General features: G+C 38.4%; 1 long non-coding RNA gene across 1 annotated transcript in view; it reads left to right on the top strand.

Moving 5' to 3' along the window:
- The window catches only part of LOC125171099 (uncharacterized), a 67,031-nt gene extending 60,790 nt beyond the window's left edge, over positions 1-6,241 (top strand). Inside the window, exons 3-4 of the long non-coding RNA XR_007154187.1 lie at positions 5,090-5,180; positions 6,132-6,241. This is a non-coding gene — a long non-coding RNA (uncharacterized LOC125171099). The remainder of the gene's footprint in view (positions 1-5,089; positions 5,181-6,131) is intronic.
- Positions 6,242-15,460: the final 9,219 nt, after the last annotated feature.

Here is a 15,460-nt window from a genome sequence, read left to right as displayed (position 1 = left end):
AAAGGAGGCAAAACTAAATCCCAGAATGAACATATTGGCTCCCAGACATGCCAGTAAAAACTGATTGGTACAACCGTACTAAGCCTGGTAATGTCTTCAGATGAAACTGAGAGAAATCTCATTCACCTCAAAGAACGAGAAGAAAGGGATATTGGACTGTGAATGGGAAGGGACCCCGGGAAGGCAAAGTGTATGCTGTATACTTCTTTATGGAGCACTACAGAGATTTTTTGCTAAGATAAAAATGTAATGAGGTAGAGAATTTCAGAGGGTTTGGGGAGCCTGATTCTAACAAGGAAAACAAGTGATAAACCATGATTGCCAGGGAGCTATTGGATGGAAAAGAACAATTGTCAGGAGTATGGGGCATAACATTGCCAAGAATAAGGAAAGGAAGAGACGTGAAAACAGCCAAATGGCACGACGGCTGCAGAAAGAGAGGCAGAGGGAAAGATATTTAGCAGTTGCCCTGAGTGGGAAACTTTGAGCAGAATGAGCAATATCTGAAGATGTTTTTAGGAAGACTTTCTTAAGTGCTAAGCTATATAAAGTCACTATCTTGCTACTTTGAACAGATCAGCCATAAATGTGTTCTTCAACCTCTTAACTTTTTCAAAGACTTTTTAAGACTAAAATTCATAATGGAGGTGTTGGGTTGGGGGAGGTGAGTTGCATAAACAGGAGGAGGCAGACCAAGCAGCCTGCTTACAATCCAGCTACATTTGAGGGCCCTATTTAGTATCAACATTTGGTTAAATAGCAGACTTCAAAGTGAAATCTCCATCTATGGTAGTATTGGAATCTAAAATACATATTTTGGAAAGTGTGTAAGGAGGAAGATCAAAATCTCTGAAAGCTTAGGGGTATTCCCTCCTAGCACACATCAGGCATGGCTTCTCTGTAGCATGCAATGCTGTGTGTATTATTATGGCAAACTCCCCAGCGTAACGTTGCCCACAAACACGAGAAACACTTACTAAGGAGGGACTTTTGATGTCTACTTATTTAGAGAGGCACCCACTTTGTAAGAAATCTCAGTGCACAGACTAACAAAGTTTGACAGGTTTGTTCAGTGCTGTTGGGTATAATTGATTTTAGATTATCCTGATTAAAGAAAGTCTAATTTTCAAACTGTTGTTACATCAAAAGTCCCTATTGAAAAGAATCCTTGTGAAGAGCTAATGACAGTTTTGGCTTAATTACTTTCCTTAAAATCTCCCTGAAGTAGAAGAAACAAACAGAGGTTATTCAAGCTTATGAATGTTTTAATACTTCAATCCACATGACAATGGGGAAAGCTTGATATAGCAAATGATAATTTACAAAACATATTTTCCTCTTTTCCTATTACTAAGTGGAAATAAAATATAGATTATTACTGTTACTTAGGGAAAGAATTTGAACCCCTTGATCTGATTATAGACAACTATCTGGGGGACAAAAATGATATGGGTGATGGTGTAAGAAGAAAATTACTTTTGAAATGAGTACTTCACAATAATTATTATCATTAAGATAGTTGCATCATGCAAGTTGGCTACTGTATTCTTCTAAAGGAAACACACTTCCCTTTCCAGATTCCTTTATTTACAGATTGATTCATTTCCTGTTTTTGGAATCTAATGTATCAACTGTTAATCCCACTTTGACACACTAAGTGAAATTATAAAGGCTTGAAAGGGTTAAAACATCTCTTCAAAGATCTAAAATGCTACCCCAGGGGCGCCTGGGTGGTTTAGTCGGCTAAGCATCCTACTTCAGCTCCAGTCATGATCTCACAGTTCATGGTTTCGAGCCCTGCTTGGCGTTCTGTGCTGACAGCTCAGAGCCTAGAGCCTGCTTCAGATTCTGTGTGTGTGTGTCTCTCTCTTTGCCCCTCCCCCACTCGCATTCCGTCTCTCTTTCTGTCAAAAATAAATTTTAAAATTTTTAAAAATAATAGTAAAATGCTATCCCCAAACACCTCAGGAACTAAAACACTACTTAACTCTTGCTGCACATTAGAATCAGTTGAAGCGCTTTAAAACCAAAACTACCAATGCCAGGCCCTCCCCTCGCAGTCTGGCGTGGGACTCTGCAGTATTTTATATAAGCTCCTCAAAAGTGAGTCTGATGTACAGCCTCATTTGGAAACCACTTGAATCAAGAAATACTGGTATTTTAAAAATCAGTGAGCAATTAACAACTGGAATTTATTATCAATTTTAATAAATGTGACTTGAAAGATTAACTCAACACCAGAGGATGTTCACCTAGTAACTGACCTCTCTCCGAAGGAATAGTAGCACAATATATAAGCCCTACCAGTGCTGTAATCTAGAACTATGCATAAAACCACCCAGATGTTCCAAAATTGGGAATTGCTATTTCGCATGATGCAAGAATATAAAAGAATGTATCATTATTTCAGTTTATCAGTTATCCATATCAAGCTATGAGAAACTACCTCAATCACCACTATAAAATGACATTGTCACATACACAGGCATACCTCAAAGACATTGTGGGTTCAGTTTGAGACCATCACACTAAAGCAAATACCATAATAAAGGGAGTCAAAGGAATATTTTGATCTCCCACTGCATATAAAAGCTAGGTTTAAACTGTAATATTATCTAGTAAGTGTGCAATTGCATTACATCTAAAAAATGTACACATCTCAATTAAAAAATACTTTATTGCTAAAAATGCTAACCATCCTCTGAGCTCTCAGCAAATCGTGAACATTTTGCTGGTGGAGGGTGTTGCTTCAATGTTCATGGCTGCCAGCTGGTCAGAGTGGTGGTTGCTGAAGGTTGGCGTGGCTATGGCAGTTTCTTAAAAATAAGACAACAGTGTAGTCTCCCACATTGATTGGCTCTCCGTTTCATGAATGATTTCTCTGTGGCATACAATGCTGTTTCATAACATTCTATCCACAGAATTTCTTTCAAATTTGACATCATTCCTCTCACATCCTGCCACTGCTTTATCAGCTAAGTTTATGTGATATTCTAAATTCTTTGTTGTCATTTCAACAATTTTTACAGCATCTTCAGCAGGAGTAGATTCCATCTTGAGAAACCACTTTCTTTGCTCATCCATAAAAAGCAACTCCTCATCTGTTAAAGTTTTATCACAAGATGGCAGCAATTCAGTCACATCTTCAGGCCCCACTTCTAATTCTAGTTCTCTTGTTATTCCCACCTCATTTGCAGTATTTCCTCCACTGAGCTCTTGAACCCCTCAAAGTCATCCATGAGGTTGGAATCAACTTCTTCCAAACTCCCAGTAATGTTGACATTTTGACCTCTTCCCGTGAGTCACAAATGTTAATGGCAACTAGAACGGTGAATTCTTTCCAGGTTTACAATTTACTTTGCCCTGATTCATCAGAGGAGCCACTACCTATGGCAGCTATAGCCTTACACAATGTATTTCTTAGATGATAACACTTGAAAGTCAAAATTACTCTTTGGTTCATGGGCTGCAGATTGGATATTGTGTTGGCAGGGATGAAAACAGCATTAATTTCATTCTCATTACACCTTTCCATCAGAGTTCGTGGGTGGCTAGGTGGCTAGGTGCAATGGCCTGTTGTCCATTGATAGAGCACAGGCAGAGTCGATGTAGCATAATTCTTTTAGGCCCTAGAATTTGGAGTATGGTCAATGAGCATTGGCTTCAACTTAAATGCAACTTCACCAGCTGCATTAGCTTCTAACAAAAGGGTCAGCCTGTCCTTTGAAACCTTGAAGCCAAGTGCTGACTTCTCTCTAGCAATGAAAGTCCCAGATGGCATTTTCTAATGTAAGGCTGCTTCATCTACATTGAAAATCTGTTGTTTTGTGTAGCCACATTTATTAATGATCTCACCCAGATCTTCTGTGTAACTTGCTACAGCTTCTTCATCAGCACCTGCTGCTTTGTCTTGCACTTTTATGTTATGGAGATGGCTTCTTTCTTTAAATCTCATAAACCAGCCCTGCTATCTTCCAGCTTTTCTTCTGCAGCTTCCTCACCCCTCTCAGTCTTCAGAGAATTGAAAAGAGTCAAGGTCTTGCCGTGGATTAGGCTCTGGCTGAAGGGGATGTTGTGGTTACTTTGATCTTCTGTCCAGACCACTCAAACTTTCTCCATATCAGCAATAAGATTGTTTTTTATCTTTCATGTGTTTGCTGGCATAGCACTTATAATTTTTTTCAAACTTTTTTTTTTTTTTGCAGTCACAACTTGGCTGAATGTTTAGTACAAGAGGCCTAGCTTCTACCTATCTCGGCTTTCAACGTGCCTTCCTCACTAAGCTTAATCATTTCTCGTTTTTTTTTTTTTTTATTTAAAGTGTGAGACATGCAAGTCTTCCTTCACTTGAACACTTGATTGGCCTAATTTCAATACTGTTGAAGGGCACCTGGGTGGCTCAGTTGGTTAAGTGTCCGACTTCAGCTCAGGTCATGATCTTATGGTTCGTGGGTTCGAGCCCCACATCGGGCTCTGTGCTGACAGCTTGGAGCCTGGAGCCTGCTTCGGATTCAGTGTCTCCCTCTCTCTCTGCCCCTCCCTTGCTCATGCTCTCTCTCTCTCAAAAGTAAATAATAAACATTAAATTTTTTTAAATAAACATTAAAAAAAATTTTAAAAGAAGGAGAAAAAGGAAAAATGTAGAAGAAAAGAATCCTTAAATTTTTTTTCAATATTGTTGAGTCTCAGAGAATAGGGAGACCTGAAGTGAGGGAGAGAGATGGGGAAATAGTCAGTAGAACAGTCAGAATACACACAATATTTATAGGTCAGGTTCTCCGTCTTATATGGGTTCAGTTCATGGTACCCAAAAACAATTACAAGGGTCACATCAAAGACCACTAATCACAGATCACCATAACAAATATAATAATAATGAAAAAGTTTGAAATTTTGTGAGAATTATTAAAATGTGACTCCGAGACTTGAAGAGGGCAAAATCTGTTAGAAAAAAAAAAAAGAGCACTGATAGATTTGCACAATACAGGGTTGCCACAAACCCCCAATTTGTAAAAAAAAAAAATGCAGTATCTGAAGGCACAATGAAGCAAAGCACAAGAAAACAAGGTGTGCTGTATTTATTTTACAGGTAACATTTGGCATCTGTTGCTGATACATTCTATAACTGGAGGAAGTTACGTGGAAGAGACAAATCTTTTTTGAAATAGGATAAGGAGGAGGTATTTGATCTATCTCACATGTGGTACAGTTTATTCTTCCGCGTTTGTTTAAGTACTATCATGTACGTTGTTAAACAGTGAAGATAGTAGGACATAGTAACTTTGAAACATGCAATCTTTCTGCATCATATCTCTTGTTGCTTAGTGACAAAAATTCATCCTTTTACAGGCCTCTAAGTTAGGCCTAAGCAAAGAGAGCCTTTATAAATATTCTCCTGAATTAGAATTTTTAACTTTCTTTTTAGAAAAGTTTAAATCAAAAAGACTACTTTAATGAATTTTATTTATTTCTCATCTTCAAATGAGTGATTGGACCAGTTGTTATTTAAATTCCCATATAGCTGTAAATCTACATTTTAACATAAATGTAGCTATATTATAGATACATTGTAATAAAAACTGGTTAGGGAGTAGGGTTGGGGAGAGTGAAAAAGCCTCACAAGAAAAAGAAAACGTGGCTCCTAACCTGAAGATCTTATGTAACTGATCACATACAAGCATATTTACTCAAGCATAATGGGAATTTCCAATCACTGAGTACACAGCTATGAAGTTTCACATTCTTGTCCTTTGAATCGTTGATCTGACTGAAATTATTTGCATCTTTTATATTTTAATTTATACCTATTTTATAAATTTGTGTTACTCAGAAGGTCTACGCAATTGTGTATTGAAATCTGAGAAAAAAACAGAGTCAGTTGATTTTACTTTATATTTTTAAGATGTAGTGCATTCCTGGTATGCATATGATTAAATAATTCAGAGCAATTTTGCTTTGGATGTAATCAAGACAACATAAAACTTCTCAGCAGTAGATGAACTGGAAACTGGAAGAACCGGCTGTGGCAGACCCCTGGGAGAGATCAGTGTTTTATTTTGTCATGTTTGGTATGCAGCCTCATTTTGATTTTTATTACATTGGGCTTTTCTTTTTTACTTCTTTTCCTACAGCCCCTTTGTGAAAGCAATATTACAGCATCTTTAAAAATAGCATTTTGAACTGAGAGAAGAGGACAAAACACCACTGTGGGATGGTGATTTGGCTATAAAAATCTTCTTTGAGCCAGAGGATTGGTTTGTGACTAACTTTATTCAGATTTGCTCATTTAATATTGGTAGTATTTCAAGTAAAAAAAATGTTCTGTCTTCCAGAGGATACTGTTAATTCATAAGATGCTTAAGAGATGCTGGTGAGGTTGAAGACAAAAGCATACAGTGTATTTCAATGTGTCTGTCTGCCGTCTGATATGGAATGGGCTGTGGAAGTCCAGACTGTTATTTGTGCAGGTGCAGAAAGCTATTGGACATCATCTTGAACAACTACACAGACTCTGGAGCCATTGTAGTTTCAGTAGGGTGCTTAAGTAAGGAGTGAGGGATGGAGGACACTGGGGGATGTGAGTATTCTTTTTGCGCTCTTGCATTTGGGTACCTAGGCAATGCTCTAAGGCTGATACATTTATGCAGTACCTTCTGTGTGTCAAAGCACTCTGCCATATATCCGTCACTGTTATCTGATTTAATCCTTCCAATGGATCTTCGAAGTAACTAATCTCTCTGTAACCTGAATTTCCCCCAAGTCTTATCTGTCTGAGGGTACAGAAGAGGTTCTGTTAACACTAACATCCAAATTGCAGTGGCACTTAGCCCTCCCTGTGTGACAGCCATCATTACAGGATCTCACCATGCGTGTCTCATGTAGCTTAAGAGCAAGGCCATTTCCGTTCCTCCACTCTGATTCTCACACTGGTGAGGTCAGCACTAATCCTTTAGGAATGCTCTCTCCAAGCTTTCCTGCCAAGCAGAGCTACCCTGGGTCTGCAGCTACCCTTGGATTCCTCAGCATAAATCTGAATTGGGATCAGTGGCTGCATAAGGTGCTGTGAGAGGGTTATTGGAATTCAGGGTAAAAGATGGCTTTACCCTTGGGACGCCTGGGTGGCTTAGTCTGTTAAGCATCGACTTCAGCTCAGATCATGATCTCTCAGTCTGTGGGTTCGAGCCCTGCGTCGGGCTCTGTGCTAACAGCTCAGATGCTGCTTTGGATTCTGTATCTCCTTCTCTGTCTGCCCCTCCCCTGTTCACTCTCTGTCTCTCTCTGTCTTTCAAAAATAAATAAAACATTAAAAAAAAACTTTAAAAGATGGCTTAATCCCCATCTCTGTGCAGCACTTCTCTACCTGGACCTGAGGTAACATTCATTGTACCATTGTTGCGCGCGCACACACACACACGCACCCCTCACCTCACTAATTATTGCTCCATCAATTTCTTTTCTTCACTCCTCTTTCCCCTGGGGCTCAAAACAAATCCCAAGTCCATGTGAAAAGACATAGAGACAATTCCCCTTCACTCTCTTCATCTTCCTTCTTTCAGGTATCACAGCACACTCCTCCCCACCTATCCCTCTTTCTTTAGAAACCCTTACATGATACCAACTTATGACAGTAGACATCTAAAGGGATCGTGTATCCATCTGTTCCACACAGATGGCCAGACTCTGAAACCCATTTTGGAATCAGCTGGAGAAACTGGCTAAAAGTCCCTGTGCAGCATATGAAACATGGACAGTGTAGACTCCAAAGGGCTGTGTTCTTCAAACATTACAACGCTTCCCAACACACAGGCATAGAACTTGCCTGGTTTCAGACTCAGTGTGCTTCAGAAGACTTGTCACCAAAAACCATTCTCAACACCTAACATATAATGATTTTGAGGGAAAGAAAAATAAGAAGTGTAGAAAGCGTATTCTGAATTTTACTACTTAAAAAGTTTGTGTTATTTGAAAAATAATCATGTGGAGGGGTACTAAGAGGCATCAGCATAAAACAATAGTATCCAAAGAACAATGGAATCTGTCTGAGGAAACTTCCCATTTTCATGACTTTTAAAGGAAGCAGTGATTTATTATTTTCAGAAGTATGATTATTTTTTAATGTTTTTAATTGTTCTATTTATGCTATACTGAACAATGCACATTAATCTGCACATTTTCGTTTGCTAAAACGTCTGAGCTTGCCTCACGACTCAACTCTCCTGAGTTTCATGGAGGACATTGAGGACTCCCCTGATCTCTGGCCAAAACTCTGTGATCAGTGCCTTACTCTGACACTCATGACAGAGGTTCCAAATGCATTCACATTAGACAGGGCTGCACCAGATAGAACTTCCTTCTCTTCACTCCTTGCAAAATGTTTGCATTGCACTGTCACTCTTCCTCCCACTATACTTAATGTCCCTGACAAAACATTAAGGCACCAGAAACCCCACTGTTTAATAATAATACAGACTGTAATATTTTATTGGTACTTTTAACTTTTAAGGCACTTTGCTCACACGATCATATTTTATGCTGATAGCAGTCTTTTCAGAGGGCTGGAACTGAAGTCACTAGCTGACTTGTACATGCGACAGAGAAGAAATGGTTGAGAGGCATGCTGAGGACCATCCACTTTGTGGGGGTCTTATCTCTTTCATCAGAATCTGCTGCTTTTTTAACACATATGACCGGAGGCCTTGATGTAATGACTCTGGTCATGTTTTGATAATTTTGAAAAGTCATTATGAAAAAATTGAAAATGAACTTTTATTGGTTCACTTTTTCATTTGTTCATTAAAAATATTGATAAACACTCATTCATGTCTATAGATTCAGCTAGGGGAAAAAATAGTCCAAAACTCCACTCTCACGGAGTTTATATTCTAGCAACCAGAGAGTCCATAAATGAAACAAACAGGCAGTGTACATATTGTGCAACATGCTAAGGAGACAAAGCAAGAAGGAGTTGGCGGTGGTGTGCATTTCAGACAAGGTGCCCCCGGATGGCTTCACTGAGAAGATGACATTTGTGTAAAGACCCAACAGAGAAAGACACTAAGAAGATTAGGTTTATATAGTTTACTGTATAACACACAGCTTTTAAATTACGTTCATATTTATAACATCAGTTCAACTCACCAGGGACAGTATTACAGATGAGGAAATGAACCTCAAGGATTTGCCCAGTATCATGGAACCGGTTAGATTCTAAGCTGGATCCAGAACTAAAAAAAAAAAAAAAAAAAAAATCCCTGGTCACTGTTGTTTCCACTATACAAACTCTCCCTCTGTAATTGAAGACATAACATCTTTTTTGGGTCCATGGAAAAACAGGTTTAATAGTGGATTTTAAAATTTTTATTGTAAAACTGTTTAAATTTAAAATGCAGAAATGAAAGTATTTTAAGATCTTTTATCACACTGCAATCATATTCAGTTACTCACATTTAGTACAACTAATTGTTTTAGCAACTTTTCATTTTGTCTACTTAAATTCAATTAAATAAGTTTTATTAAGTACCAGCTATGTGGGCAGGAAAGTGTTCTGTTTTGTGAACAACAGAATACGATTAAAAAGCCTAAGTAGTCAAATGAGCCATCAAGGAATTCATCCAACTATATTTTGCGATTGTGACAAACTAGATCCTGAAATGCTAGTTCTTGGGGTCCTAGTTCTGGCTATATAGGACACATAATATAAGCCCTCATGAGGTGGTGCCTCAGTTCTGATGTGCAAAATCTCAGAAACATAGGGAGGTAATTGTTTCTATTAACATTTTTCTTAACATATTTGGAAAACAAATACACAAAGATGCTCCTAATCCCTCAGACCCGGAGGACAAATAATGATACTTTGGGTAAATAAAAAGTCTCATTGATTGCTCCTCTCATTCTTAAGATCAAAAATGAGAAATGTAGTTATAGCTTTCTTTCCACAACACTGAACATTTAATGCAGATAGCATTTAATGCAGGTTTTCTTTTTTCAAGCTAAATGAATGGCCAAGTCCTACTGGACTTGTTTTACATTGCTCAGAATTTTATGAGAGCCAATAGGCAGCAACTTAGCAACAGTGTGCTAAATTTCAGGATGGCACCGTTTTCACCCTGCCTCCTCACCAGTCCTATGGAGTAATCGCCAGTAAACACAGGGGGTGATATTAGACTCCCATATTGCAGTCACAGTAGCTGCAAAATGCATTTTTCTCAGGCCCCTTTGAAACCGACCACTTCATTAGGCAATGGACATGCTCGTCGACATCATCTCTGCCTCCTATAGTTTTCAAACTCTCCAGGCTTGCCTCGCTCCCTCATAATAAAATAAGCAATTTTCTCTAACTATGCTCACTGTTGCCCCTGTTTACTGAATTAGAGTTTCCAGGTTTGGTAATTGGTCTCCTGCAAATGTTGCAGCCACAAGTGTTTCTTATCACTCAGCTGCTGCTGTTCCCATGGCAACAGATGTGTTTACATTCACAACGTTATTCAACTTTTTTTTCCACCTCTGCAATTCAGTAAGAATAAAAATTGATGTGTGAAAAGGAAAGATATTGTCATAAAAAGGGACAGGAAAGAAAAAGGATTTTTAATTATAGGAATTAATAAAATATTCAACACCTACATACATGTTTGAATATTTTATTAATATTCAAAACGAAGCATGTTTACTTTTAGAGGAAAATAATGAAGGCAGGGACTGGTGTCTTTGTGAGATTTACTAAATACTTTAAAATCAGAAATAAATATATATCGGGAGAGCCTGCATGGCTCAGTTGGTTGAGCATCCAACTCTTGGTTTTGGCTCAGGTCATGGTCTCTGTTTCATGGGTTCAAGCCCTGCATCAGGCTCTGTGCTCACAGTGTAAAGTCTGCTTGGGATTCTCCATTTCCCTGTCTCTCTGCCCCTCCCCAACTCACGCTGTCTCTGTCTCTCTCAAAATAAATAAGTAAATTTTAAAACAAAAAAAAAGAAATATAAATCTTATTACAGACATGGATGTAGAGAAAATCGTACTTAATACGAAGGTAAGAATTGAAAAAAATTATGTGAAGACAATGGTTTTCACAACCTCCTGTAAATTTTTTTCTCCCTGAAATTAAGATCTTTGGGACCTGTTGTGGGCTGAATGTTTGTGCTCCCCCAAATTTCATATGTTAAAGCCCTGACCCCCTATGTAACAGTATTTGGAGGTAGGGACTTTGGGAGGTAATTAGGTTTTAATGAAGTTATGAGGCTGGGCCCTCCATTATGGAATTACTGCTTTTATAAAGAAGACCCTCCAGGGGCGCCTGGGTGGCTCAGTCGGTTAAGCGTCCGACCTCGGCTCAGGTCACGATCTCAAGGTCCGTGAGTTCGAGCCCCGCGTCCGGCTCTGGGCTGATGGCTCGGAGCCTGGAGCCTGCTTCCGATTCTGTGTCTCCCTCTCTCTCTGCCCCTCCCCCGTTCATGCTCTGTCTCAAAAATAAATAAACGTTAAAAAAAATTAAAAAAAAAAAAAAAAAAAAAGAAGACCCTCCAGAGCTTTCTCTGTCTATACACATTCACCAAGGAAAAGCCATGTAAGCACACATCAGGGAGGTGTCTACAATCTAAAATAGGTTTCTCACCAGAGCCCAGCCATGCTGACACCTGATCTCAAACTGCTAGCCTCCAGAATTTTGAGACAGTAAATGTGTTTAATCCTCCCAAACTATGGTATTTTGTGATACAGCGCCAGCAGACTAAGATAAGGCCCTATCATTGAGCCTGTAGAAACGAATTAGTCAAGACTAAGCTGCTTCAAACATTGTAAAGTAGAATAAATGCTGTTTCCCTGTGAAATATGCCCTGTGAATATGATCTGTGTGTCCTCATAACTTACTCTCAGGTGAGATAAGTTGCAGTTTGAGGAAAGGCCTGGTCATACCTTGGGTCTGAAGTCTTTCTGCTCAGTAATACCTGGAAATGGAAGCTGAGAACCATTTTTATCCCTGTAAGTGTCCTGTCGCGGATGTATAGAAAAGTTGCAGGCAAGAGAGTGTCATAGAATCATTCCATGCAGCTGATCAGGAGCTAAATAATTTTAAATATAAATAAACTATTAACCTCCACTTGATTTACTTTCTAAGGAAGTGGGGGAATGAGGAGGATTCTTTTGTTTTGTTGAGTGAAGTGGTGAAAGGGAAGCACAAACACAACGGGTAGATTGCTAGGCTATAGATCTACCAAGAAGAATAAGGTCTGAGGAAAGCAGCAGGGAGGAAGACAAGTAGTGGAAGAATAATAAGAAAGGTAGGCTGAAAGCAGGGCCCAGGGATGGGGGTGTGTAAAGGGAAGGAAGTAAGTGATGTGGATAATTGCCACATGTAATGAAACTTTGGGGGAAGGCAGACAATATCTAAAGAGAGTTTTAAAGTTTATTGTGTTTGTCATGTGATATAGTCCTCCCTTTGCTGACTCATTAAATGGCCTTAGAAAAAATCTAGATTATTTTTCTGTTTTCTGTTTTAAGCTGAACTTGGATTTAAGTTATGACATGATGATGAGGCTGTCAATAAGATAAACTTTAAGTTTTACTTGTCTATATTAACTGCCAAGACTTCTTGGTATCCTGCATCATAGGACTTAAATGACTCAACTACCCTCCTTAGATGTGGGTATTTCTAAATCAAAATGGCAGGCCTGAATTTTACACAGTATTCTTGCCATCTTTGTCTTCTGCTCCTCTGTCTCCTTATGGTCCATTTCTGAAATCTCAGAACTATCCTTGAATCCCTCTGCCTAACCTCTAACTTTCTGTGTATCTTCTCCATTTCATTAAAAGAAATCAGCATCCACCTGGTAATTCTATCCCCATCCCAAAGCATTTGTTTTGTAGTAGAAAATCAATATCTGTAAATTCTTTGGAGCTCTTTCCATCAAAAGGTGGAATCGACTTCTCAAACCCAGGCATCTGTACTGGCTCCGTGACACTCTGCCTAGTAGAGAGCAGTAGAAATGGTGTTGTATGACTTCCAAGCCAAGGCCTCAAGAAACCTTTATCTTTATTCCCTCTCTCACAGTGTTTCTCAACTTGAGCACTATCAACATTTTAGACGAGATCATTCTTTATTGTTGAAGCTGTCCTGTGCAATGTAGGATGCATGTCTACCACTAGATGCCAGTAGCAAGCATCCCCACTCACCATCTCACAGCCCTTCCCTTGGTAATTAACTTACTAATCTTAATATTTTAATTTAGAGTCTTTTGGATTTTTAACATATATAACCAAAACATGTACAAATAATCATTGTAACATATTTCTTTTTATTACCTTACTTCACTGACTGGGAATTTAGTATTTTTTCCTAATTTCCAGGAGAAGTTTTTAAACATTATCAAGTATGATATTTGGTATTGATTTCTAATAGATATACTTTAATAGATTAAGGAAATTATCTTTGATTTCCTAGACTGGTAATAGGCTTTAAAAGGTTTTTTGAATGTATGTTGAATTTTTAAGTCTTTTCTGCATTAAGATAATTATATGATTTGTCTTATTTTGTTAATGTGGTAAATAGCATTGATTTATTTTTTTATTATTAATTTTTCACTCTTGAAATAGGCTCAACTTATTTGTGTTTTATTATCCTTTTTTATTTATTAGTGGATTCAGTTTCCCAACAATTTTAGGGTGTTTTTTTTTTTCATCTATGTTTATCAGTATGGCTGGTTTGTAATTTTTCTTTATTGAAATGTCCTTGTTCAGTTTTATTATCAAGGTTATATGGGCCTTATAATATGAATTTGGGAGATGTTATGAATACTTTTTTTCATTTGCCCCTTCAGATCCTTCCTCTGTCCTTTTATATGTTAAGAAAGTTTGATTGCTAAGAACAGAGGCAACCTGGCTGTCCTCTCTGCCTTCTATTTGCAACTGGGTATGGGAGGCAAAGATTGGAGAGCAAAGGACAGGAGGAAGAAGTGATTAGGTTATTTATTCTTTCTACTATCTCTAGGTTTATCTGTGGCTACTTTTCTGTTAAACTACAGATTCTGCTTGGAACCCTTTCTTGTGTGACTATGCCTGTCATGGTCCCCTGATAACCAGGTTCCTTCTTCTTGCTTCTTTGGATCTGGCGGCAATAGAGGCTTCCTACTGTTGCAAGCCCAGGGGTGCCTCACCACCTTTTGTTTCTACTCTTCACCATGTCCACACCTCTATAAATAGTTCACTCCTTAAATTCTCTTCAGTTAAACCTTTTTACACGTGCCGTATTTCTACGAGGATTTTGACTGAAGATGTGTTGTTTCTAGAACTGGACCAGTGTTATGAAGTGAAGTTCAAAATGGAGCTCTGAGTTTCAGTTGTTCACATGCTCAATGAATACATGGATAATCCTGCTGAAGGAAATGTGGCACAAGTATTCCATGGCATACAGCAAACTTCACAATTATTTAAATTATCACTGGTGGTGGCATGGGATAGAATACTAGAAGAGGACAAGGTGATGGGGGAGTGGCTCTGGGATTTAGTTGCCATGGTGGCAGTGTTGATTACAAAGATATTGAGGTAAGCTACTTACTTATGAGTGTCCTGGAGACCTTATGAAAGTAAAAGCACAAAATTAAAATAAAATTAAAATTAAGGCTTTGGATTTCTTAGTGAAGTCATGAATGAAGAACCACAAAGCTTTCATGATAGCCTTAAAGAACTTCCTTATCTTATGTAACCACAAGGTGGACATTGCTGAGCATCAGACCACAGATCTGATTGTAAGATTTACAGAGTTGCAAATTCTGTTCACCTGCTAAGTCCTCTATGCTAAGGGAACTGTTTGGAAGGAGTGGCACTACTTGGAGTAGGGAATTGGGGCAGATAAAGATAAGGGTGAGAATTTTGGATCCCATATTATCTTGAAATTTTTGCTAGTGGAAGGCCCATTGCATCTCACTTTGTGCAATTACTCCTTTTCATGAATAATCTTCAATGACTTCAGCTGGGACAGGTACTTTGCAGGAAACTCCCACATATCTGTCATTGTCTTGAGACCTGTAATGAGAATTAGTGTCCAGCCTAGTCCAGATGGAGAAGTGTAATGTCTACTCTTAGGAAGAGATAGCATATATACCAAAGGAATTACAAGATCTTGCCAATTTGCCTCTATGGGAGCTTACAGAATAGGCATGGTAATGGATTCTGGACTCCATTGTTCCTTCTTCATTTATTCTCAACTCTAGAAGCATTTCTGTGTCCTGTGTTTGTTCTTCCTGTATTATTTAGAGAGCTCTTTTTATAGTTCACCACCTTTTAAAATTAATGGTTATTTTAACTAAATTCTCTCTGTTGAAGTTATTAGAGTGGTTTCTGTCTCCTGATTGGACCCTGCCAGACAGTTTCATAGAGTTTGCAGTAATGCCATTTGAACCTGCTCTTTATTTATGGAAGGAAGATTTTAGATGACTGTTTCAATTTACTTAACAGTTATGATCAATGCATCTT

Source organism: Prionailurus viverrinus, chromosome B4 (genome assembly GCF_022837055.1).
Source record: "Prionailurus viverrinus isolate Anna chromosome B4, UM_Priviv_1.0, whole genome shotgun sequence".
NCBI classification, from domain to species: Eukaryota; Metazoa; Chordata; class Mammalia; order Carnivora; family Felidae; genus Prionailurus; species Prionailurus viverrinus.
Note: the sequence above shows the minus strand (reverse complement) of the source record. Positions and strands in the feature narration are given on the sequence as shown.